Below are 27942 nucleotides of genomic sequence, written 5' to 3' on the forward strand. Positions count from 1 at the left end.
CAGTTGGACCTTGCGCCCATAGATGCTGTGGAACATTAGACAGTCTTGAATCAAAATCTCGTAATACATAGTGACCCTTAAAGTCACGTAGGAACAATCGTATTCCCTCTGGGGAACAGCATATAACTGCACCTAACTCTTTCAGTGTCTTAATGCCTAATAGATTTTCTGGACATGACCTAGTAAGTAACAGATCAGTAGTGCGGGACAATGGACCTACTTCTAGAGTGACTGGCTTTGAAATCTCATTTACGATAGGTTTTCCTGAAAATCCAAGGGAAACATTTCTTGAGCCTGAGAGCGGAGCCCCTGGAACTTCGGCGTGACTAATTGTGGTCCTACTTGCCCCTGTATCAATCAAAAACTTTCTGTCTTTCCCTAATACTTGACTGTGAACATAGGGACCTTCTTGATCTACAGGTATCTCGATGAGAGGCAAGCCTACCTCCCTCTCTAGGCTGTTTCATGAATACTGCTGGTACTCTGGATACTCAGACTGTGCATACTGGTACATCTGCGATGTAACATGCTGTGTTGCAGCGATAGGCTGCGGTGCGGTAACTATCTGTTGTGCATTCTGTGGCTGAGGAGTCTGTGAAACTTGCTCTTGTCTAGGCGGACGTGGTCTTTCCTTAGTCTTACCAGTAGCTATGTTGTGTTTCAGAACTGCACACTCATTTATAAAATGACCTGGCTGTTTACAATAGTTGCAGTTCCCTTTAACGGGAGCTGCAGGGTGACTGGCTTGATTCGGACCCCTCTTCTGACTGTCTTGAGGAACAGATTGTGCAACTAGCACTTTCATTTTCGTGTCTTTCATACGTTTTCTTTCGTGTTCTTGTTCTTCTCTGATTCTATTCTGGTGATACTGGAGCATCTGGAGCATCTGGGACGGAGTATTAGCTTGCCAGGTGCTTTCGACCTTCAGAACTCGATTTTTAATTTGTGGGCTTGAATTCTCGACTAATTTAGTAACAAAAAGGTGAGGGTATGACTCACTACTTGTCTTGAGGCCACTATTGATACTAAAGCACTTTTCAAACCTAGAATAAAAATCACTAATATCCTCATCTTGCTTCTGTTTACAGGCTGAGATTGCATCCCAGTCTTCTTTTCTAGTTGTCAATAATCTGGGTAAAACTTGAATTAATAATTCTGGTAATTCTTTACATTTCTCTCCTAGACCGGTACCTGGTACACGTGACTTATCTTCAGCTTCTAGAACTGCCCAATCTATCTTTTTCTCTCCCACCTCCCATTCTTTTTCCTTTAGCTTTTCATACACCCCTGCGGGCAACAGGACCTTTAACATTTTAATGATATCTGGGTAAGTGTATTCTCCCATACGGAGCATGTCTTTTAATTCTCTATGGTACCCTGCTGGATCTTTGTCATGACAGGGAATTAATTTCTTCATTTCGAGGAGTTCCATCTTTGTAATCGGGGTGTAAACAAACACTCGCTGCATTTCACCGTCCTCTGTCTTAACTGGATGCACTTCTCGTAACGGGTTCTGTCTTTCCATGTAAAATGGTTTACTTTCTGGGGGTGAGACATGAACAAGATGCGGGTTCAGAAACGTTCTATATTTGTGGCGCTGTTCGAGAATGACACTAATTAAATCGGTACCTAGGCCTCTCCATCTATACTGGAGTAACTCGTTCAGGATATCGTGTAACGGACCTGGATCAGAGTGCTGACCCTCATACAGAGTAATGAGGTGCTGAATCATATACATACCCACCAGTCGCTGCTCGGCTGGGGGCATTTTCAGAAACATTTGTGCCACTATTTCGTCTGGAAAAGTGGTAGAATCAGTAATCCATCGGACTGCTGACCGAACTATTTCTTGTTCATGCATAGTACTTAACTCACTATAACCGATTCGTGATTTCAGAATGTGATCGGTAGCTTGGAATACTTGTTCTAGGGAACCTTGTTCTGGTGCTGAATGATGGGAAATTGGCTTGTGTTCTAGACGTAAATGGCGATCTGGAAATCTAGGTTTTCCTACATACGCTATTCTGGCGGGATTCTCGTCCTCTACCTCTTCAGTATCAGAGTTACTTTCTTTCTCGCTTACTTGTGCTGCTTTACGTTGCTCGTGTATCTTTATTATTTCTCTACGGATTTTCTTGTACATACTCTCCATGGCACTAATGGTATTGTGCTTACCCTCGGCTATATTATCACTCCACTTTGTCAGGGTTTTCATTTCGGCCGGATCTTTAGACGGGTAAGCTTGTTCTCTTATTAGGCAGTTAATTAAAAACTTTAATATCATACGCTGGATCTCAGCTTTCCTTTGAGACATGGCATCACTAATACTTTCTGGATCATTCCCTGTACCGATGAAACGATATATTCTGTCTAGATCTTCTTTCATATTGGGTAGGGTGACTAGATACTCGGTCACCCTCCTTACGCGTACTGAATATAAAACCATATTATTCTCGCCTGGGACTGGGTCATAGGCACATTCGCCAAGGGCTTGCCTGATTTCTGCAACAGACTTATTACTCTTGGGAGTACGCTGTGATGCTTGAGCATGTAATTCGAGTGCTGATAAACGCTTGCGTGGCGGCGGGGTTTGAGGAGGACCTCCTCCTGCGGCCCCTAGACTAGAATCGTCGACTGATATTCTTCGTGGCGGAGCGGGAAATTGAAATGCTGGCTGGACCGGGGGTACCGTAGCAGGTACTGCATGGGGTGCCCCGGTGTCTGGAGGAGCAGGATGTGCCTGATTTACAGGGACTGGCGGAGCGCGAACAGGATCTGCATATTCAGGGACTGTGTCGTCCAGATAGGACGAAATAAAAATATCAGCTGCGGTCGGTTTGTGACGTAGCTTGGTCGGAACTAGTGGTGGCGGAAAATTACTAGATGCCTCCGGGGTCGCTTTTGGCAAGCCCTCGGCAAGAAGAGGATACATACCCTTAATAAGGGCATTCCTCTGTCTGTCTCTCTGTTCAGTTTTGACTTGTTCACCTATCTCGATTAATTCTTTTTCTTGGGCTCGCTCTTGGGATTCTCTACTTAATTCTGACTTTCTGATTTCTTTTTCGGTTCTTTTATGAGCTTCTTTGCGCCATAGCTCGATGGCATCTTTCTGTGATTGTCTGGCTTTCTTTCTCCATAATGCTTCTTCTACTCGCATGATGCATTCAGCATCCCATGTACCCGATACGGGCCATCTATACTTTTCTTCTAACTGTTTGGTATACTCTACCCATAAATCTAGATACAATATGGCGCTTATGCCATGTTTCTGATACATAAAGTGACCTGGACTGTCCCTAGGCGGAACTGGAACTGCTGCTTCCAGCAGACCCTTTCTAGTTTTTAACTGACGTAACTTGGAAAATATGGGCATGACTGAACTGTAATCTGGACACAATACAATACACAATGAACACGATACTTATTCCCCATTCATACCACGACATTAAAATACATGAAAAACATTTAAAATAACAGTTCGAACAGAATACTACCTGGAAATACTGAGAACAGAACACATAAATTTTCTCGAGAACAGAAACTGATTAGAACAGAAACTAGATGCACTGCTGAAACAGTACGAAACTTAGCGGTCTCATAAAGAGACACGTCAGGACCCGCATCCACCGAAGTGGACACTTCGTTTGTGGGACTGTGTACCACCAACCCACAGACCAGAGTCAATGAAATTGACCCTGTCTAGATACCACCCCAGTAACGGTACTCACCGGGCAGCAAGAACGGAAGGCCTCGGACTGGACTGGACTGCTACGACGACGGACGACGAACTTCGGACTTCGGACTTCAGTTACGGGTGGACCTCCGGATACCTCGGACCTTGGACTCTTGGCTTGGGCTCTGGTCGGGACTCGCCGCGTTCCTCCACCGTCTCGTCTGGATGCTGGACCGCCTCCTCCGTCTCCTCCGTGGGCCTGAGGGATACTTGAGCAGAAATATCTGCCACTGCGCAGAAGAGTTCCGTCACGACTGCAGAGGGTCAGGGGGTCGGCGTGGCTTCACCGACGCGTGGGGAAAGGGCAAGTCCCTGTTCGGGCGCCATTATGTGGTAAATAAATAAATAATACCCTATTTTTGAGTGCATGAATGAATAACAGATAGCTCAATAAATAAGAGTCAAGATTCGAGGTAGTAGGAGTTTCGCAGGTTTAATACAGCATAAGGACAGGAACAGGACAACCTGCATAGGAATAGGATGACAGGGTGACAGGGCCCAGCAGCTGCTGGGGCTGGATCTGGAATGAGCGCGCTGACTTTTAATAACAATACATGAGCATATATACATAACGCAAACACATAGCATTGCATTGCAGTAGGCGTAGCAGTGGGTGGAGCAGAAGGCGTGACGCGTAGCAGTCGCGAAAGATAAGGGGGAAAAGAGGTGTAACAGGGCGTATACATAGACATGTGATGCAAACGTAACGGAATATGTCATGAATGGGGCGGAAACCATGGAGGGGGCTACCTAAGGAGCCGGGACCTCTAACCTGATGGTGCGCGCAAACTGGCAATGACGTATCACTAGGAGAAGCTGGGGCTATGAACTCTGTGCTAGGAGCAGAGACTGAAGTCTGGAGGGTCGGAGCGACATGTACCTAAACCCTATCTAGTATCTGATGTTTAGGGAACATGTTGATATAAACTATAAGTCAAGAGAGGAAAGGCTAACTTGATTCTAAGACTGGACCATGCATTATTCTACATGTAGTGCGTGATGAAGAATATTAAATGACCATTAAATGCAGTATTTCTCTAACGTGGAGACGAGAAGGCTAGACAATGACGGAAACTATTGATGCAGTTCAGTAGCTTAGGAATGCAGAGAAGGAGGACTGAACTGATAGCTGGAATCATAACATAGTCTTGGCAGACTCAGAGGCAGAGCCAAGCTGCACCGGGCACTGCGAGGCAGGAAGTAAGTGAAAGGTCGAGGATACAGGTGGGGGCTGTATCCCTCCTCAGCGAGGCTTCAGGAGACAGGAGCTGAATCTGGTGTCCGGGCCCTGTTGAGGCCTAGAAACGGGGACTTTCAATGAATTAACGTGCACACTGAGAAACGTGGCAACATAACTTTACATAGGCCTGACACTCATATTACTCACGAGAACTGGGAAATGACATACCAGAGGTGGACACAACTATAATTGCGTCATTAATCAGACATGGGGAGTACATATGCATATTTAATCATGCACACATAACATATGATGGATGACACGTAGGGACACAGAACATGGCAAAATTTACTTTTCCACATTGGGTCTAAATCTGCCTAAGACGCCATGCGGAAAAGCCACGGAAGCCACGGGATCTCGATCAAACGCAAGTAGGCTCAAAATCTGTTCATAACTTCTCGCTTGCTCCAGGAGCATTGTAACATTGTATCACTGTAAGAATCCTTTCAAGTCAGTACCGATGCAAAACATAGATAAGCGTAGAAAGCGTCAGCTCGTTTAACTGGCATCCGACAAGCAGTTTTTACCGACGGCTTCTCACAAGTAGAATACTCGCTAACTTGGTCTTCGATTTTCTTTTTAATCGGCATCAGCAACAGCAGCAGCGGCAGAGAAGCCCATCTTAATCATGAGTTAATTCTGCCAAAAATCAGTTCCGAATACCCTTGGTCATTTGGTCATTGTAGAAAGCATTGGAGCCCAGTGAAGTGCTGCAAACCGGTCTAACGCTTAGACCGCCATCTTTGCCTAATCGTTGAACTACCATTTGCAATGCAGTAGGTCTCGCATTTGCAAGAGTTAGAGTTACTGGCGTTGCATATGTCAAAAAAATTTTACTAATGTTTTTGGGAGTGGAGGAGATGTATGTTGTGTGTAGTGGAATTATGTGGTATGTTGTGCAGTGAAATTATGTGCATAGAAGGCATGTGGTATTTAGTGTATAGGAATTATGTGGAGTGGGATTATTTGTTATGTAGAGTAATTATGTGGTATTGTAGTCTGTGTTGTGGAGTGGTAGCCTCAGGCTTAGTCTTCCTCATTTCAATAGAAGCTAAAGTATAAACTCAATAAGACACAAAAAAAGAAGTTACCATAGAGGTGTACTTGTGGACCTAGTCAGAGGAATGAGGAGGGCCACTGGAATTATGCGACTGTTAGGCCATGCCAATTTTCACATAATTAAACATTTTCCGAATTTGCCACATAAGCCCATCATCTGTTGCATAATCTGCAGATTTGAACACAAAAAACCTTGGGCCTCATTTATGAAAGCCTTGCGCCACTGGAGCGTCACTTTTTCCCATGTTAAAAGTGACGCACTGGCGGCGCAATTCCTTCATAAATAAGGCCCCTTGTTTCTAACTCAACCCGTTCAAATGTTACCAAAAATGCAGTGACACATGTTACAGCGTGGTGGAAGGCCCTTTGCAAAGCTGGAATGGTCACCTGTTACTTATTGCTAAATGTGGGTGTTAAATTTGTACTAATGGTGTGCAAACCACTCGTGCTTCTTTCTGCACCTCTCTTGCCTCTTTCTCCATTACTGTTCCTTCTTCTAGCACCTTTCTTTTTTTGCACTTCTCTTGCCTCTTGCTGTACCTCTTCTACTTTCAGCACCTCTCTTGCCTCTTTCTGCACCTCTCTTGACTCTTTCTGCACCTTACTTGCTTCTTTCTGCACCCCTTTTGCCTCTTACTGTACCCTTCTTCCCTCTTTCTGCACCTCTCTTGTCTCTTTCTGTACCCCTATTCCCTCTTGCTGCACCTCTCCTGCCTGTTTCTGAACCTCTCTTGCCTCTTTCTGCACTTCTCAAGCCTCTTTCTGCACATCTGTTGCTTTTTTTCTGCAGTTCTTTTACTCTTTCTGCATCCTTCTTGCCTCTTTCTGTACTTCTCTTGCTTCTTTCTGCACCTCTCTTGATTCTTTCTGAACCCCTCTTCCCTCTTTGTGCAACTCTCTTGCCTTTTTCTGCACCTCTCTTCCCTATTTTTGAATCCCTCTTGCCTCTTTGTGCACCTCTGTTCCTTCTTCTTGCACTTTTTGTTTCTTTCTGCACCTCTCTTGCTTCTTTCTGCATCCCTCGTGCCTCTTTCTGCACCTCTGTTCTATCTTTCTGCACTTCTTGTTTCTTTCTACACCTCTCTTGCTTCTTTCTTGACCCCTCTTATCTCAGCCTCCACTCCTCTTCCTCCTTTCTGCACCCCTCTTGCCTCCTGGACCTCTGTTGTTTCTTTTTACACTGATCTTGCTTTTTTTCTGCACCCCTCTTGCCTCCTTCTGTACCTCTGTTAGTTCTTTCTGCACTTTCTTTTGCCTGTTTCTGCAACTCTCCTGTCTCTTTCTGTACTTCTCTTGCCTCCTCCTACACCTCTGATGCTGTTTTTTACACTTCTCTTGCATCTTTCTGTAACCCTCTTGCCTCTTTCTGCATCTCTGTTGCTTCTTTCTGCACTTCACTTGCTTTTTTCTGCACCTCTCTTGCTTCTTTCTGCACCCCTCTTGCCTCTTTCTGCACCATTCTTCCCTCTTTCTGCACCTCCCTTGCCTTTTTCTGCACCATTGTCCCCTTTTTCTGTACCTCTCTTGCCTGTTTCTGCAACTCTCTTCCCTTCCTGCAGTTTTCTTGCCTCGTTCTGCACTTCTGTTCGATCTTTCTGTACCTCACTTGCTCTATCTGCACTTGTTTTACCTCTTCTGCACTTCTCTTGCCTCTTTCTGCACCTCATTCTCTTCTTTCTGTACCTCTCTTGCCTCTTTCTGCACCCCACTCTCTTCTTTCTACACCTCACTCACTTCTTTCTGCACCTCACTCTCTTCTTTGTGTACATCTCTTGTCTCTTTTTGCACCTCACTCTCTTCTTTGTACACCTCTCTTGCTTTGTTCTGCACCTCACTCTCTTCTTTCTGCACCTCTCTAGCCTCTTTCTGTACCTCTCTTGTTTTTTTCTGCACTTCTCTTGCCTCTTTTTGTACTTCCTTTGCCTCTTTTTGTACTCAAATGGGAAGTGCAAGCTGTCAAGTTTAAAGGTCTGCGTGCTCTCATGACTGAGGCATATGTCTACTTGTACATGTATTCTCACATGTGTTATGCATCTGAGTAAGGTAGCTTAAAAAGCGGGTAGCTTCTCCTATAGGTAATCAAATCTTCTCAGTTTTTCTCTGTCATTAGGTTGCACAGGCAGACATGTCTTAATATGTACGTGTTATAGAGCCCTTCAAACATACTATTGCATACCCATGTGCCCTGTATTATGAGCAGCAAGAAATACATACAACTTCTTGTATACATATTTACAGAGTATGCTGTTTGAAACAGAGGTATTCAAGTATTTGTATGTTTATTTTTTTGTAACGTTACTAGTTAGCAGCACAGACAAGCATGCATACTTTCACAAACTTGGTGAGGCTTACAACAGTGATATGGTTGGGATTGCTGTTTTACATTTGGTAGGCCGAACATTGTGCGCAGTCAATGAATAGTGAACCTTCAAGTGAAAAGTGAAGTTTAAGACATCTTGGGAAAAGGATTAGTGACTAGGCTACTTTGTATGAGTCTGTGGAAAGGTACAGGCGAAGTAGGCCTCTTTCTGCACCTCTGTTGCTTCTTTCTGTACGTTTCTTGCTTCTTTCTGCACCTTTCTTTCTCTTTCTGCACTTCTCTTACCTCTTTCTGTACCTCTCTTGCCTCTTTATGTACCTTTCTACCTTTTTATGAACCTCTCTTGTCTCTTTCTCCACTTCTATTGCCTCTTTCAGCACTTCTCTTCCTTCTTTCTGCACCTCTATTTCTGCACTCCTCTTAGTTCTTTCTGTACCGTTCTTCCTCTTTCTGCAGCTTTCTTCCTATTTCTGCAGTTCTCTTGCTTCTTTCTGCACTTCTCTTGCCTCTTTCTGCAGATCTCCTGCTTCTTTCTGCACTTCTCTTGCCTCTTTCTGCACCTCTCTTGCTTCTTTCTGCACCTCCCTGGCTTCTTTCTATACCTTTTTTCTCTTTCTGTGCCTCTCTTGCCTCTTTCTGCCCCTCTCTTGCCTCTTTCTGCACCTCACTTGCCTCTATCTGCACTACTCTCGCTTATTTCTGCACTTCTCTTGCCTTTTTCTGCAGATCTCTTGCTTCTTTCTGCACTTCTCTTATCTCTTTCTGTAGCTCTCTTGCTTCTTTATGCACCTCTCTTGCTTCTTTCTGTGCCTTCCTCTTTCTGCACCTTTCTTCCTCTTTCTGCAGTTTTCTTGCTTCTTTTTGCACTTATCATGCCAGCAAATTCAAAACAGCAGCATTCCTGAGAGCTGGTCAGACGCCCCTCCCCTTTCTCCACCACACTGCAAACACGAGTCCTAGCTAAAAAAACATAGAAATTCATTTAAAAAAACAAAGGTTTCAGGAACGTTATTCAGGAATTAGCATTTAAAAAACATTAGAAATTAATTGAAAAAACCACAGGTTTCAGGGACTTTATAGTTAGGATTTAGCATTTAAAAAACCCTAGATATTCACTGAAAAAAAACAGGTTTCTGGGACGTTATAGTTAGGAATTAGCATTTAAAATACCCTAGATATTCACTGAAAAAACCCACAGGTTTCAAGGACGTTATAGTTAGGCTGACATTTCACTCATACAAAACCAGAGAAATTCAGCTGTTATACTTAGCTGAGCTAACTATGACTCGCTACCCGCAATGCACTGCTGATGACATCACATATTACATCACTCATGACATGGTGAGTGACATTACTGATGAAATCTCTAATGACATCACTGATGACATCATCCAGTGAATGAGTGTTTCTAAAGAGTTTAAGAACGTTATATATATATATATATATATATATATATATAAATATATGTGTGTGTGTGTGTGTATATATACATATATACACGTGTGTGTGTGTGTTTATATATATATATATATATATATATATATATATATATATATATATATATACATATATATATATATATATATATATATATATATATCCAGGTTCCACTCTCCACGCCACATTTCTCACAGCGCTCACCAGAAATGAGAGAGACAGACTCTTGTTTTGTGCAGCAGCCGCTGGTATTTTGTATTCGTCAAATATCCTGTGCATTGCTGTGTCAAAAAACCAAACGCGTTTCGGCGTTCCATGATGCCTTGTTCGCTGGTATTCTGTGTGCAAAGACCCTCCTCTTTTTTAAAAGAACTTAAACCTACGTGATTGGTCATGGTTTCACAGTAGATATAAACGACATACTTTAAAGCTTTTGTTGATCCGGCAAAGATAAAAAGACAGAAAACAGATCCCATCTATTAAGATGCTGCCTGCTCATTTTCTAAATACACATATAAACATTGTTATTTTGTGTGTAAACCTATAAGCGGACAGAATAAAAAAAATTGGTTTTACATCAGTGTAGAGGTAGAAATACGTTGTCTGCTTTTCCCCTGCTATACCAAATATGTCGAATTATCTGCGCTTTAACTGTCATACATTGCTGCATTTTCTGAGCTTAGTCGTTTAACTACTCGTGTGTCCATGATGTCCACCTAAATAAGTGCTAAGTGCAACTATTAAAAACATTTCTTGCCGAAGTTCAATAATCACATCTCCCGGCCAGGAGTGTTAAAACAAGGTTGTATGTGAGCTTCGATAGTATAACTTTTAACAACAGAGGGGGAGTCAAGGGAAAGAAGGTAGACGACCCATTGTCTAATGGTTAAAAGATATAACTGTACAAATACAATATCCAATTCATTTGACTAAGAGAACGGAAGGTTCCTGGATTACTAATCTCAATCATGCCATTTTTGCATTGACGTTTCTGCCCATACCTTAATTTAGAATTTACATTCAACACCACACCATTTCCTTTTTCTATTTGTAATCATTATAACCAAGATAGCATTTGTGACCTTTAAAGTTGGTAGTATCTTTTCCTGTGTATTATTTCAGGTTTAAATATGTAGTCTAATACCATTCATTGACTACACAGTATCCTATCAAATAGGTACACCGCATAAACAATAAATAAATAAATAGATTTAAAACCTATTACTACAAATATAAGAGGTTTTCTATACATTTCAAAATACTAGAAATCGAATGCTATATGTTCTATTTTTGTTTGTGACAATTCCAATATATGTAAATGATCCTGTGTGGTTATAAATGTCTACAGTATCTCAGAATTATCCTAGGAAGTGGTGTAGGTCTTCGCAAATGTTTAGGCCTCGTGGACTCTTGGTTTCTAATTCCACTATATAACTGGTTTCTAACCGGCGGAGTTGTTTTTCCCTATCTCCACCCCTTTTATTACTAGGGATATGATCTATTACGAAATAGCTGAGTACATTGAGGTTACCTCCATGTTCAGCTTTTACGTGCATAGCAACAGGGTATGTAGGGTCCGAATTTACCGTGGCCCTTAGGTGCTGTAAAATCCTTGCCTGTACCGGAAGCTTGGTGCTCCCGACGTATCTTAATCCACATTCACAAGTTAAAATATACACGCATACTCAGTTTTGCAAGTGTAATGCCCTTTGGTCTTAATGGGCCGATCTGAGAATGCGTTGGTGTATGTTGTGGTGTTAGAGCCAAATTTACAGGCTCGGCAAGAAAAGCACTTGAAAAAGCCATTTCGGGAAGAAAGCTAGTTATCTTTATTGAAAATCTCTGGACTGGTTTTCACCAAGTCAGATTTCATAGAATGGGCCTTACGAAAGGTGAAGTTGGGCTTATTCGAGTAAATATCTTTCAGGATGCCATCAGTCATCAATATTGGCCATTATTTATTCACAATCTTTCTAATGACCTTAGATTGCCTGCTGTAGGTCGATATGAATCTACACGTTTTATTGGAACTGTTTTCTCTTCATTTGTGTTCAATGTAGGGAAAGTTCCTTGAATGTTATTGTCTGCCCTAGGTTGTAAAAGGGTTTCTCTTTTAATTAGGGCGACTTTTCGCAGGGTAGCTGCCAGATTTTTCTCATTATAGCCCCTTTCTAACAATCTATGTTTGGTTAAGGTAAGAGCTTCCTCACATGCAAGTTCCGTACTACATGTTCTCTTTACCCTGAGAAATTCGCCATAGGGTAGGCTAGCTATGGTGTGGCTAGGGTGAAAACTACTCGCATGAAGCAGGGTATTCCCTGCTGTAGGTTTCTGGAACAAGCTTGTCTCTATTTGCCCTGCCCTAATGTTGACCTGAATGTCAAGGAAACTAATAGTGGTTGCATTTATATGGTGTGTGAATACCAAATTACATAAGTTGTTATTAATAATGTCCATAAATTCAATTGCCTCCACCTCCGTGCCTTTCCAGATAATAAATATGTCGTCTATAAATCTCCACAGACGTACAACATAACGGTCATACAGGGCTTTATGTTCCCCCCTGAGGACATGCTCCTCCCACCAGCCCACATGTAAACATGCGTAACTGGGGGAGAAGCATGCCCCCATAGCCACTCCTTGTTTTTGCCTATAGATCATACCATCATATAGGAACCTGTTATTATGGAGCCACCAGTATATAATACTAAGCAGCATTTTATTATGACCATAATATTCAATATTACGTTGATTCAAATAATGCTCTTCTGCTGACAAGCCATCAGTGTGTTTGATACACGTGTAAAGAGATTTGATGTCCAGAGTTATTAACAATGTCCTGACAAATTCCTGTAAAAAGAAGTCCATGTACTTAGACGTATTCTCAAAAGTACTCTTCTGTGCTGAAATAATGGGTCTTCCTTGTAGCGGATTGATTCCCTTATGGACCTTTGGGATAAGGTAAAAAGTGGGCAGCTTCGGATGATTGTTCAATAAGACTTTGTTTTCATCTTTGGTAATTAAACCTTCTCGTGTCCATTTATTAAGATCTTTTTTATATTGTTCATTTGCTTTATGGACCGCTGCTCCATTGGAAATTTCATAACATTCCCCTTCATTGAGGTGCCTACATGCTTCTTCTCTATAAATGTTTTTGTACCACAGGACAATATTGCCCCCTTTATATATATATATATATATATATATATATATATATATATATTTTGACAAGGTACCTTCATGCTGCATTGCGCTCTGCGCTTTAATTGCCGCGCTGCTGGCTTTTAACTTACCTATTTACTATTTCAGTTTGTATCAGTTGTTTTTCCCCTGTTTTTATTCGGGACTTATTCTTTCCCCCTCACTCGCACTCTAATCGGCTGTGCACCGCTGTTTAGCGGGTCCGGTTCCAGGGCTGGGGAACTTTAGGCACCATCTTAGGGTGGTTGGGATAATCAGCGGGCGCCATTTGCGAGCGGTCTAGCGCTCCGGATGCTCAGAGGGACGCTTATTTAAGGCGACGTGTCCTGTGGACAGCCTTGACAAGGTACCTTCACGCTGCATTGCGCTCTGCTCTTTAATTGCCGCGCTGCTGGCTTTTAACCTACCTATTTACTATTTCAGTTTGTATCAGTTGTTTTTCCCCTGTTTTTATTCGGGACTTATTCTTTCCCCCTCACTCGCACTCTAATCGGCTGTGCACCGCTGTTTAGCGGGTCCGGTTCCAGGGCTGGGGAACTTTAGGCGCCATCTTAGGGTGGTTGGGATAATCAGCGGGCGCCATTTGCGAGCGGTCTAGCGCTCCGGATGCTCAGAGGGACGCTTATTTAAAGCTCCCCTCTACGCGCAGCGGCCGCGCCTGATTCGTGCCAGAGTCCTGCCCGTCTGCGCCCATCAGCGCTAAGGACACGCAGGTCGCGGCAGGGCTCTAGGCATTAGCCATACCATCATGACTGTGGCCATTATTAGATATCATAGGGAGGACCTGCTGGCCATTCGGGGTCAGATTGTTAATTGTGCGCACCCGCCTGTGGGCCCATTATGTGGTCCGTACCATTGCACATGTGGAGGATGGACATTAGACACTCCTTCTCCTATCCGATCCTTGGAACTGCCATTACAACATAAAAGAACGGCAGGTCAACGTGATCTTTGCATTTGGAATATAAATGTTAGATCACTAGTAAAGCATCATCAGGAGATATATGACCTCCTTAAGGATCAATCTCCCGACCTGTTTTTCCTGACTGAAACTTGGCTGAAGGATATGGATACTTCCATCCTTAATTTGGCCTTCCCCCCAGAATATTCCATCTTTTCACTTAATCGTGCTACTAGGGGGGGGAGGAATCGCGATGGCAATTAAATCGTGCTATCCGTGCGAGTGGAAGGTCTTAAAACTCCCTATGTTTAAAGCTTCGATCAGCCATCCCTTTACCTTTTCTGGCCTGCTAATATACCGCCCTCCAGGATGTGACTCTGCTTTCAGGGCTGCTCTTCCGGATTTAATTAGCACGGAGGCACTAGGATGTGCTAATTTTAATATTCTCGGTGACCTCAACCTTCATTTTGACTGCCCGACCTCCCCTTCCATTAGTAGTATTTTGGCTGATTTAGAGGCCTTGCAACTCTCCCAGCTGGTCATATCTCCTACTCATAGGGGTGGGCATATCCTTGATCCCTTCTTTACTAACTTAGAGGGAGTTAGGGTTCTCTGCCCCACCCAGATTGCCTGAACAGACCATATGCTGGTGAAAATCATATGTCCCATTTATGAACCTCCTTTTATACCCCAGGACAGAATAGCTCTCAGACGACATTGGAACAAACTGAGATTGGAGGATTTTTACCGTCTGTTGGAGGAGGCACCGTTGGGACCTTTCATTGATTTTGACCGGGGATATGATCTTTTCTGCGAGTGGATCACCCATGCCCTTGACTCTTTGATCCCCTTGGTATGGTCCAAGTGTCGTTGGAAGGAGCCTAGTCCATGGTATGACAGTTCCTTAGCGTCTCTAAAAAAAGCCTGCAGACAGGCTGAGAGAATGTGGAGGAAATCGTTTGATCCTGAACTGAAGGCTTGCTATCTTGCTAAAATCAAAATTTACCACAGGGCGGTGTGTAGAACACGAGCAGCCTTTTATGCCCAAGAGTTCCAGAACAGCTCGAACCCCTCGAAACTCATCTTTAAGGTGCTAAAGGACCTGATGGTTAAGAGGGTAACGGCGGCGGAAATATGTTCGGACTCCCATTGTGAAGGTCTGGCCTCCTTTTTCCTCGAGAAAGTACAAGCCATCTATCAAACTTTCTCGACGGGCTCCCCTATCTTGGAGCGGGTCAGTGGTACTTTGGGAGGATGTGAGTCTCTTACTACCCTGCCCTCCCTATCAATGGAGGCTTTTGACTCCCTGAGCCTCAAAATTAAGTCAGGATCCCCTGCGGATCCGATGAAACCGGCTCAGTTCAGGAATATGTTGCCGTTATGTCGCACTCCGGTGCTTTCCTTGATTAACCTCTCTCTTTCTTCAGGTGTAGTCCCCACTAGGTGGAAGCAGGCTGTAGTTACACCTATTTTGAAGAAGGCTACCCTTGACCCCCTTAAACCTGAGAACTACCGCCCTATTTCCTTGCTTCCTTGGGCTACGAAAGTTGCTGAGGCCCATGTGAACGGTATTCTTGCAGACCACGTTACCAGGGCTAACATTCTTGATCCCACCCAGAACGGTTTCCGTGCGGGCCACAGCACGGAGACGGCCCTACTCTCCATGGTCGAACACCTGCGGTCTGTGCTTGACGCGGGTCGGACGGCGGCACTACTGCTATTAGATCTCAGTGCCGCGTTCGACACTGTCTCGCACAGGATCTTGCTCCAGCGACTAGAAGAAGTAGGTGTCACGGGTTCCGCCTTATGTTGGTTTCGTTCTTTTCTTACTGAGCGGTCCTTTAAGGTTGCGATCCCACCTGGCAAGTCTAAATCCTATCCGCTGGACCTGGGGGTCCCACAGGGCTCATCATTAAGCCCCACTCTGTTCAACCTCTACGTGAGGCCGATGGCTGCGGTCGTCTAGCAATGGGGCTTGACGATGGTATCATACGCAGACGATACGCAGCTGGCGGTCACGTTGAGCGGGAACTCAGATATGGAGGCTCCCAGGTTCTGTGACGGATTACGGGCAGTGGCCAACTGGATGAATTCCAACTGTCTCCAGTTAAATACCAAGAAGACCGAGGTTATGGTGGTCGGCAAGCAGGCGGAGTTGTGGGATGACAGGTGGTGGCCCTCTGATCGGGGTGCGACCCCTTCTCCAGCATCGGAAATAAATAATCTAGGGGTTTGGCTTGATCCGACCCTTAGTTTTATTTGTCACCCCAAAAAGGTAGCGGCTACTTGCTATGGCATCATTAGAGGTTTAAGACCTATCCTCAAATTTTTTGATGCACCCACCAGGCAACTGGTGGTTCAAGCATCAGTGTTGTCCCGGCTGGATTATGCCAGCTCGCTTTTGGCCGGGATTAATCAGCTGGAACTCACCCGGCTGCAGCGAGTTCAAAATGCTGCAGCCAGAGGGGTGATAGGTCTGCCAAGGCGGTGTTCGGTCTCTAAATCGCTGCATTCTCTTCACTGGCTCCCTGTAAATCAGAGGATCAAATTCAAGGTACTTTGCCTTGCGTTTAAAATCCTCAAGGGTACGTCACCTCAAATTCTGGAGAACTTGCTGGTGCCGTATGTACCCTCACGTACCCTCAGATCCTTAGGTCAGAATTTGGCAGCAGTTCCGCGCTTCAGGCTGAGTAGAGCGGGTGGCCGCTCTTTTCGAGTGTTAGCGGCGAAGTGGTGGAATTCTCTTCCTCTTCATATCCGGGCTCTTGATGACCTCTTCCAGTTTAGACGCGCCATTAAGACTATCTTGTTTGTTTAGTTTTAAACTGTGTTCGGTGGCCTCTTCTTTTTGGTCCTCTTTTAGTGTTGTGTTTTGTGTACCTTGTTAAAGCGCCAGGACGCCCCTTCGCTGGGGCAGCTGTGCGCGGTATAAGTATGAATAACATAACATAACATAACATAACATAACATATATATATATATATTTTTTTAATTTACCACGTTTTCCCGTCTAAACTCTCTAACTCAAGGCGGGTGCTAAACTCCATGCGAGGACGGGGACTTGCGTGCTCAACAGCAACTCCTTCAACAAACGGAGCACTCACAGGATATTTTCAGTTGTATTTAATCAGCAGCTTTATTTATCACGTCGCATTTTGGCGGGATCACCTTTGTCAAGCGTAGAAAGTGCTGACAATGAGACGCAGTGTCTGGTTGGCAGTAAATAGTGTTATAGCTCCTACCATTGGAGTATTTCTAGCCAATGAGGGGACTGTAATGTTCGAAATGTTAAATTCATCCGGCTTCGATGTCGGTCGAGATCCATGATAATCCCAACGATCTTCACAATGGGCATAAATGCTGGAATTGACCATCCTTCCCAGATGGGAATGCCACAGGTGTCACAAGATCTCACACTTATTCCCATGAATTGTCCAAACAGTCCCTCCTCACCAGACTCCGCATATATATATGCCAAGGTGTATTGAAGAATGAGTAGGTGTATGAGTATCTGTATGGATGATTTAGTGGGTGTGTGACTGACTGTATAAGTGAGTGATTAAATGTCTTAGTGAATGTATGGGTGAGTGACTAATCTGTGTGAATGTGTGTATCAGTCAGTCTGTCAGTTAGTGTGTAAGTGGCTGCATGGGTTGATGAGTAGGTACATGATTATGGTTATTGATTAGCTGTCTGAGTTCCTGTATGAGTGCCTGGGTGTCTGTGTGGGTGGGTAGGGGGTGGTGTGTGACTCCCTGCGTGGATGTGTGAGTGGGTGATTCACTGGGTGTGTGGGTTATTGAGCGCATCCGTGAGGGGCTTTATGTGCGTATGGCTATGTCGGTGATTAAATGGATGTCTCAGTGGTGTATGTGTGAGTAACTACATATGTGAAAGGCAGTATATGTGAATGCTGGAGTATATAAGTGACTGTACGTGAGAGTGAGTGATGGTGACAGTGGCTGTATGGATGAGTGTGTGCATGTGTCAGTGATTGTATAAGAGAGTAAGCATGTGTTAGTATCTGTATGAATAGTTAAGGTGATGTGCGTATAATGGTATAGGTGAGTAGATGGCAGTGTGATTGACTCTTTGGGTGACTGACTAGGTGTGTGAGTAACTCTATGGGTGAGTGTCGGTGTGTGAGTGTCTCTACGGGTGTATGAGTGCATATATCAGTGGCTGTGTTGATGAGTGACTGCGTGTATGAGTGTCTGTATGGGTGAGTGAGTGGATGTGTATGTAGACCTATGGATCAGTGAGTGGTTATGTACTAACTGCTATTGGTGTGTCTATGGTTCCGGGAATGGTAGTCTGTATTTTAGAGTGGGTGTATGAAATGTTATGCTAGGTTATGAGTAGATGTATCAGAGATTAAGTGGATGATGTCATCAGTGATGTCATTTGAGATTTCAATCATCAGTGATGTCACTGACTATGTCATGAGTGATGTAATATGTGACGTCATCAGCAGTGCATTGCGGGGGCGCAAGTTATAGTAAGCTCAGCTAACTATAACGGATGAATTTCTCTGGTTTTGTATGAGTGAAATGTCAAGTTTGGTAGACTGGTCTGATCACGGTCTGTCAGGGTGTGAATATGCCGAACAAACAAACAGAACAGGGGTTATATCTTCCTTATGTCTTTTACATCTCGAACAAATCAGTGAAGACCCTGCTTGGGAAGACCATTTAGCAGTAAACATCTTGAGTGGGAAAGAGCCTATCCTGAACTGAACATATAAATTAGTATCTAAAGGATTAGTAACACAGTCCTGGTATTTTTCATACAGAGGGCTTGACTTGAACCATACAAAGTAGAAAGAGTCCATCTGGAGCCATTTTCAGATCTTTTAAGGCCCCCAATGCCAATATAATTCCTTGATTTGTTCTTTGGGGGGATCAGCTCCGAGTACGTTGGCTCCCAGAGCCTCAGCAAGCCTAAAGAAGACAACACCTTTATGATGTTCTTACACCACTCAATTTTATGGAATCTATCTAGCCTGGTTACATTCTGTGAGGCCTCTGCATCATTAGCTAATTCGGGAGTAGTTCTAAGTCTCTGCCAAAACAAGATTGGTCTAAACTAAGCTTTGTTGGTGATTTGATTTCTACCCATTTCAAAGTCAAGTGGATAAGACAGTGTTCTAGGTGGAAGGCAATCCAGAGATCCTATGAACTTGTTTTCAAATTTGGTTATGTCCGAAAGGTTGCAAAACCTCCATAATTCTGTGCCATACTGCTCTGAAGCCACAGCTATGGAATAATAAATCTGCAGAGGAAGCACTAGGGGTTTGCTATGTGAGACAAGGTTCTCCTCCAGGATGAACCTGATATTTGCTTAAGGGTTGCTTTGTCAATATGGTGTTTCCAAGACATGTAGTTTTCAATTTGATATCCAGATACTGAAATGCGTCCACCCTTTCGAGTTCCTCACCACTCAAGTACACTTTCCCTGTGAATGATTTGTGTTGGTTTATTGCCATAAATTTTGTCTCAGTTACATTAACCTCAAGACCATGTGACAAGCAAAACTGCTCGAAATGCAGTAACAGAATTTGAATCCATTTGGGTGTTTGGCACACAAGTCAGCGAATAGTAGAGTAGATACCTTCGCATTAGCCAGAGCTGGGGCATCAGCAGTTACAGTTGAGAGAAAGTGCACTACCTCATTCAAATAAAGGGAGAACAGGGTAGGGTCAAGAACACATCCCTGCCAGACTCCCGTCCTAATCGGGACTGGATTTGTAAGCTGTCCCTGTTCCCCCAAGCGAACAATGGCGTGATTACCCCCATGGAGCCGAACAATAATTGATAGTAGATTGAGGGGCATTCTCATTTGCCATAGCACTTACCACAGCTATTGTTGAGGGACCAAGTCAAAGGCAGACTTCAGACCGACAAAGGCCGCATATAAGTGGTTCTTGCCGATAACCACAATTTTCTAGTACAGAGGGAGAAAACAAAATACCTGGTCCCTGGTGCTGATTCATTCCCTGAAGCCAGCTTGGCTATATGTGGTGTGTGTGTAGTAAGTGTGATGATGAATGATAATGACTGATGATTCGCAGAATCCCCTACACGGATGCGTTCAAACATGATGTGAAAACAATCCTAATGGACCCGCCTGTTTCGTGTTTTACTGCTGTTTACTTCCGGCTAGCATCTACGCCTGGGCTGAGTTACTTGTCCTGCTGCTGCTGCCGAGTGATCAGCCCCCACACTATCCAGCCTAGCGGTAGCCGGGCCTGCAGTCACCCACGGCCTTGCCCACATAACACTGGCGACGAGCAGAGGGGGCCCAACCCTCGCCCGTGCCTTACCGTAGCCACCGGAGCGCTCCGCCCCCTTGCGCGGCTCTGCCCCGCCTCACCGTGCTACCAGTGCCTCCTTGTGGTGTGGCCTGCTACCCCTGCCGGGAGCTAATTGGGGGTCTACTGTGGACCTGCCTGCCACCTCCCGCCACCCAGACCTCACCTGCACTGCCTCCGCTGCTCTCCCGGTGCTGCCTGCCGCCTCCACGCACACGCTGCCCGGCCGGAGCGCGACGCTGTGCCATTCCCCACGCATCTTGCGTGCGAGGAGAAAGAAGAGGGTGCCGAACCTCACGCATCTCGCGTGAGATTAAGAATTTGTGCCCCAGGAGCTCCAGAAGCGCACAAGACAGCCTGTGGACGTTGGGCACGCTGCTGGAGGAGCCCACCCGCCCTGCTCAGCAGACAACCCTGGCCTGCCGCCACTGGAGTGGCCTAGCGGTTCCACAGACGGCGCAAGAGTAGCCACAGAGGCCCTGCTCACCGGCGAAGAGGGCAAGGAGAGCGAGAAAAAGGAGAGGACGGACCACGACGGCAAGACCCAGACAGTAAGGAGTGGGGGCGCAAGAAACGGTCATCTAACCCCCCCCCCAACGGGTGCACGCCGACGCCGCGTCCCGCACCACGTGGCTGGCCCAGAGAGACAGCACAACAGCCAGAGGCCCTACCTCAGCTGGCAGCCACTAGAGAGTGCTAGAGAGCGCTAGAGAGCAGCGGACGTCGAATGCCAGAACGCCACCAAACGCCATTCCGAACGGCTCGGTTCGGCGAGCTGCTGCGGAGAGAACGGGTTGCCGGCTGCCGGCTGCAGGTTATTATTTATCTTCTGGGATTATCGGTTGGGATAACCCGTTGAAGCCTAAGAGTCCACTGAGAAACCGCCTTAAACTGGAAGCTGGGGAGGTTAACGGAGCACCTTCTCCGCGGTTCCCGAGCGGCTGAGCAAAGCCGCCGCCGCCACCGAGTAACCGACGAGAGAGGGAAAGTGTGGTTCAGACTCGGCTCTGGAACTAAAGCGGTATCAGCGGTATCAGCGCAGCAGTTTCTTGCCGCATTGAGCCAGCTGCCAGCCTCGTGCTTGGCGAAGGGCGAAGGGGCCGCGAGTGGAAAACAACAGCCAAAAGCCAACAGCCAAGTGCCCCTTGGTGCAGCGGGTGCACTGACTAGGGAGGCAGGGAGCTACTGGAATCAGGGAATCATCAGGTCACTGTGAGTTGCGTCCAGCATCCAGCATCCAGTATCCAGCACCTAGAGCATCTGGAGTGTCCCTGAGCGCCCCTGACACCCCTCCCCCCTGAGGATCTGGTTTGTTGGAAGTTGGTTGGACTTCAGGGGGCGCCGCATTAAGCCGCACCAAATCGACCAGCGGGTCCCCCCGTGTGGGCCGCGGCATGAAACACATTGCCCAGGATTGCCTGATCTCAATCAGTTGGTCTCGCTTGGCCTTGCTAGGTGGCCGGGGAAGGCTGCGGGATTCTGCGAGCCGACTGCCAGCGTTGGGCTTGCAACTAGAGCAGAGCTGCAGCTGCAGCTGCAGTGGAATCCTGGAGTGGAGCTGTGATTAGTGGCGGGGAGGATTGGTGGATGGGAGTGGAGCCAGAGAAGGCGGGAAGGTGCCTCTCAAGATCTGTGGGTCCCCTGCTGCGACAGCCCTGCGACAGCCCTGCAGTGACCCACCAAACTTACACACCAAACTCAATATGAGGTCAGGCAAGAAAAGGGTCCAACTCGAGCGCAAGTCAAAGCCGAAGCCTAAAACTGAAACCAATTTGAAAACAAAGTTGGAGATCGCACTGAACGTCATTGAAACAGTTAATGAAACAGAAATTGCCCAAGAAGAAAGCTCCCAAGGAGAGCTCAGAGTGTCTAGCGATCGAGTCTCACCAGTTGCGATTCCTCGTTCTATTCTTCGGCAACTGAAGATCACATCTAAATTCAACTTTTTGAAGGATCCATTTTCTACCATCTTCTCAACCAGCGGTAAAATCCTGGGCCTCCAGGACTCACTTCTTCCCCTATCCCCGGTGGATCCACACATTGATCAATCCTTGGACCATGGAGTCTCATGGAAACATTGCAAATTTACAAACTGCAAGCCAAAGTATGTCATTTATGGCATACTGTGCCCATGTAACAGACTGTATATAGGTAAGACTAGCCAAGAGGTGCGACAGCGGATCAGCCAGCATAAATCAAGAATCAAAAAAGCCATCTTATCTGCACCACTTGTACAACACTGGATTGATCACGCGCACACAGAAAATGACATCAAATGGACAGTAATCTCCAAGGTCGAACCCGACCAGAGAGGAGGTGACCTCGAGGCCAAACTATCCACACGGGAGGCAATCCTCATTCTAAAATATAACTCCGCAGTCACAGGACTGAATGAGATGTCCGAATTATACCATCTATAACTGGACCCCTATTTACATCACTGCCACATAGACCATGATCATCTTCTACGAGTAGTTGCCTACCAAAATCGACACTGCACTGCACATAACGTGACACCTTCACGATAAAACAATTTCTTTATATAAATATTGGAAGCCCGAACAATCCAAATGTCCATTCATGTTATATCGATAGAAAGGATAAAGTTTGGTTGATTTTGAACTCCGCCATAAGAACAAGAACTCTCCGCTTGATACTGGTGATATCACTCATTCAAAACACCTTGTAGACACCATCTAACACAGACGGCGAGTATTGAAAATGACTAAATTTTCTACATCTCGGCCACAATATAATCTATTTGTTAATAAAGACAATGTGTTCGCCACATGACTACGATCCCCAGAATCCTTAGCGTCTGGACCCGCGCATCGTTTTTATGACGACTTTGAGAGAGCATCAAGCGCGACGGCAGAATTGAAAACGCCGAGCGAGAGAGAGGAGTCACCTTTAGTCCGATCAAGGTAGGTCGCCCCCGCGCCACTCAACCCCCGACTTTTGAGCCTCGGTGTCTGTGGGCACACGAGTGCTCTGACTAGTACAGAAACAGTCAGGGATACGACGTATACCGGATGGTAAAGACTTACTGCCAGTTTCGTTTGTATGCAGGCTTTCAAACAGACCAGATCCAAAAAGGAACTAAAAAAGAAGTCATTACTATGTGCAAGGCACCGACTTCGTCACGAAGGTAGGAGGCATTTTGGGTGTATGATGTGTGTATAAAACGACTTAGCTGACTATGCAGAGAGACAGAGCTGACAGCCATTTCTTTGCCCACAGCTTTGACGGGTGCCCAGCATTGCATTAGAAAAACTGATCTTTTCAGATTAACAGTAGATGAAAAGCACTTCGAGAAGACAAGGTATTACCTTGGGGTGTGTTTTTCTGAAGACAAGTTGAAGGTTTCACTCAGGGGTGTTTAGTAAGACGTTGTTGTTTCTGTTTTTGCAGGACTAACCCCTCTAAGGTCCTGAGGAGAACCCCCAGATCGAAGGGGTTTCGAAACGCGTCGACCTTCGTTTTTTGTTATAAGGCCAATCTTTGTAAATGAATGATATTGAAAATTAGTTAGCGTGTGTTGGAACCTAAATATGGCAGGTCACCTAGGGTAGCCTGGCCTAGGGTAAGGCAATATCAACAGAGGCACATGTGTAAAGGTTGCAAACCACGCAGCAGTAATCTAATGCAATATCACTCAAAAATGACACTACACCAATGTTTGTGTAAAAATACGAGCTTGTTTTATAAAAATATTTTATCTACTCTTCAGTCATTTTACATCTCAATATACTGTACAAATTGGTCAGAAGATTCCAGTTGACATATAACCTCAGTAGAATTCAGTTCAAAAGAAGTTGGTCTTCTACAGTGTTAGGTTTCTCACCCCAGTGGAGGCTCTCTAATTATATCACCAGAACGTCCACAACGTTGACACTTCCTCCACTTCAGTTTAACACATTAGAAATGTCCAGGTCTTAGAACCCTGGAAGGTTACCTCCCTTTGACAGAGCAACACCCTCCTCGCAAGAGATCAGTAACCCCAAGATGACAGTTTCAAGTTTCAAATGGAATGTTTCTATAGCTCAATTATCACTTGCACATAGGTAAATAAAATGAGGTCACCGTTTCTTCTTCCCCTCCCCCTCTGTAAAAGAATCTCACACTTCAGCATTCAAGTTTATAACTTTCCGCAATTGCAGGACACTCCCCCAGTACTGTGGAGATTTTTCATAAATGCCTCCCTCTGAGCTTGTTAAACGTAGGCTTGTCTCCGGCTCTCCCGGGCCCTTCCTGACTCAACACGGAGATCCCCAGGAAATAGCGGGTAATGAGGGAGGGTTCTGTCAGGTGATTCCAATAAAGGGCTCAAGAGAACTCCTCCTCCACTTCTCGTGTGATCCCCTCAGTCAAGCTGTTCTCCTCCCTTAAACCTCCACCTTACTTGATAATGGAGCCGAGGGTGGCGCTGACTCGGTTCCCCTCAGCTCTCCCGCCTCCGCTGCTACTCCGCTCACGAAGCACGCCCTAGACGCCTGGGCTCGCAGGGGGCGGCGTCTGGGCTGAGGCAATCGGGGTTTCCGGCTCCCGGGCAAGACGCACTACTCACTGTCAGGATGCGAGGCAGCGCAGGCGCGGGTGATTAGTGTTCCGGCTTGGCGCCGCCTCACTTGCTTGCTCGCCTGCCCTGACACCGCTTCTGGGCCTGCGCTCTCTCTCCTCACCCTGCCGCACTATTGGAACTGCACAGAGTCGAACGCTCACTTCCTCCTGTGCTCAATGCTGCACAAGCTCCGCTGTCACTCGCCTCTCTACTGCAGCTTCCTGGAGGCGCAGGGCGCCACACCTCGCTCCAATCCGCTTCCACCAAAACGCTGGTAGGTGAAGTTTACCAGGGGAATGTAGGGAGAAGGTCCCCAGCAGGAGCTAGGACAACGGGGGAAAGAGGGGCCAAGGGCTCAAGGGGGGGTCTTCCGCCACAGCCGGGCCAATTTCACAGAAGAAGAAGGTGGTTGGGAGGGTTTGGTCAGGGGCCAAAGGGGGAACGTCTCCCTGAAGTGGTTGTCTATCACACGGACAAACTAACTGCTTCCAGTGCGTCCTACTCCTCACACCACTGCCTCTCTCCTCCAACTCCCTGTACTACACAAAATGGCTCCCTGACCCTTGCCCTTTTATAGCCAAACCACACAGGGTCCAGTAGGGTCCAGAAAGTTCTGGAAGGCCTAATGTTAACCTATGGGGCAGTCTAGGATGTGGCAGTTGGGGACAGTTGGTGGCCACCATTTTGTGAAACTCAGTAAATCCCTGACAGGAAAGGCACCTAAACTGAGGTGACTGTTTATGAGGGAAAAAGAGCACCTATCCCCCCAGGCCAACACCATAAAAATCGAGTGGACACAAAAATAAATAAAGGCATGAGGGGCAAAAAGGGGACAAAATAAATAATAAATTGGAGGGACTACGCAAAAAGTCAGACAGGTCTAACACGCGTCCCCCCAGCTGAAAGTGGGGAGAGCTACCCAACCCCTTGGGAGTCCTCATCACTAAGGCGGAAATACCTAGAGAGACCCTCTGTATTGGCGTGGTCCACCCCAGGCCGATGTTCCACCCGGAAGTCCATTCCCTGTAGGGAGATGGACCACCTCAACAGCTTGGGATTCTCCCCCTTCATATGCATTAGCCAACGAAGGGGTCGGTGGTCAGTCTGAACCAGGAAGTGCGAGCCAAACAGGTATGGCCGCAGCTTCTTCAGAGCCCACACCACCGCGAAAGCTTCCCTCTCAATTGCACTCCACTTCTGTTCCCGGGGAAGCAGTCTCCTGGATAAGAAGACTACAGGCTGATCCAGGCCCTCTTCATTCAGTTGCGATAACACTGCCCCAATGCCATGTTCTGATGCATCTGTCTGGACAATGAACTCCTTGGAGAAGTCTGGGGCCCTCAGGACCGGTGCTGCACACATTGCCTGCTTCAGTTTTTCAAAAGCTTTCTGACAAGCTTTCGTCCAAACTACCCGTCGAGGTTGTCTCTTGGAGGTGAGCTCTGTGAGGGGCGCTACAATAGTGCCATACCCCTTCACAAAGCGACGGTAGTATCCTGTGAGGCCCAGGAAAGCTCGGACCTCAGTCTGTGTCTTGGGGGGTTCCCAGGCCATGATTGCCTCAATCTTTGCCTGCAGGGGCTGCACTGTCCCCCTACCCACCAAGTGTCCAAGGTACACAACCGACCCCTGCCCAATCTGGCATTTGCTGGCCTTGATTGTCAATCCAGCTTGTTTCAGGGCCTGGAGAACTGCTTGCAAATGTTGCAAATGGTCCTCCCAACTGCTACTGAAGACAGCAATGTCATCCAGGTAAGCAGCGGAGAAACCCTCCATTCCAGAGAGGACCTGATTCACCAGCCGCTGAAATGTGGCAGGGGCTTTTTTGAGCCCAAAGGGCATCACGCAAAATTGGAAGTGTCCCTCAGGCGTGGAGAAGGCTGACCTTTCCTTCGCTCCATCTGTCAAGGAGATCTGCCAGTACCCTGAAGTGAGGTCAAAGGTACTTAGGTATTGGGCAGCTCCTAGCCGGTCAATTAATTCATCCGCCCTAGGGATCGGATGAGCATCAGTCTTTGTAACTGAGTTCAGTCCCCGGTAATCCACACAGAACCTCAGTTCTGGCGTGGTGCCCGGTGGAGCGGCTTTTGGCACTAGCACCACCGGACTGGACCAAGGGCTGTTGGAAGGTTCTATAACTCCTAGCTCTAGCATCTTGGCAACCTCTCCATGGATGCTAGCCTTCACCTTGTCGGACAGCCGGTAGGTCTTCGACTTCACTGGTGGGCTGTCCCCTGTGTCCACATCATGGGTACACAGGTGAGTCCTTCCCGGGACAAGGGAGAACAACGTAGAGTACTGCTCCAGTATCTGGCGGCAGTCCTCCCGCTGTTCAGGAGTTAGAGCGGGAGAGAGAATCACTCCCTCCACTGACCCATCCTTCTCTTGAGACGAGAACAAGTCTGGGAGAGGTTCGCTTTCCGCTTCCTCTCCCCCATCAGTCACCATCATTAAGATGACCTCGGGCCTCTCATGGTGGGGTTTGAGTCGGTTGGCATGCAGCACCCGTAGGGGCTGTCGAGGGGTCTTAAGGTCCACCAGGTATGTGGCCTTACCCTTCTTTTCCAACACTTCAAATGGGCCTGTCCAGCGATCCTGAAGGGCACTAAGCTCTCCAGGCTCTATCACCCACACTTTCTGGCCAGGCTCCAATTCCACCTGGTGAGCATTGTGGTCATACCACTCTTTCATGACTGCCTGGCTGGCCTCCAAGTTGTCAGAAGCTTGCTTCCACAACTTCGCCATTTGGCTCCTGAAGGCCAGCATGTAGCTCACCACATCCTGGGGGGGTTTCCTGGGAGACTTTTCCCAACCATCCTTCACCAGGCTGAGAGGACCGCGTACAGGGTGCCCATACAGAAGTTCAAAGGGGCTAAAGCCCACTCCCTTCTGTGGCACTTCCCTGTAGGAGAATAGCAAACAGGGTAGGAGGACGTCCCATTTCCTCCGCAGGCTTTCGGGCAGACTTCTGATCATGCCCTTCAAGGTTTTGTTGAACCTCTCAACCAGTCCATTCGACTGGGGGTGATAAGGAGTGGTGAACCGGTAGGTCACTCCACACTCCTTCCACATTGCCCGCATGTAAGCTGACATAAAGTTGGTCCCCCTGTCAGACACAACTTCTTTGGGGAAACCCACTCGGGTAAAGATCCACATTAGGGCCCTAGCCACCACAGGTGC

Source organism: Lissotriton helveticus, chromosome 12, assembly GCF_964261635.1.
Source record: "Lissotriton helveticus chromosome 12, aLisHel1.1, whole genome shotgun sequence".
In the NCBI taxonomy this organism is placed as follows: Eukaryota; Metazoa; Chordata; class Amphibia; order Caudata; family Salamandridae; genus Lissotriton; species Lissotriton helveticus.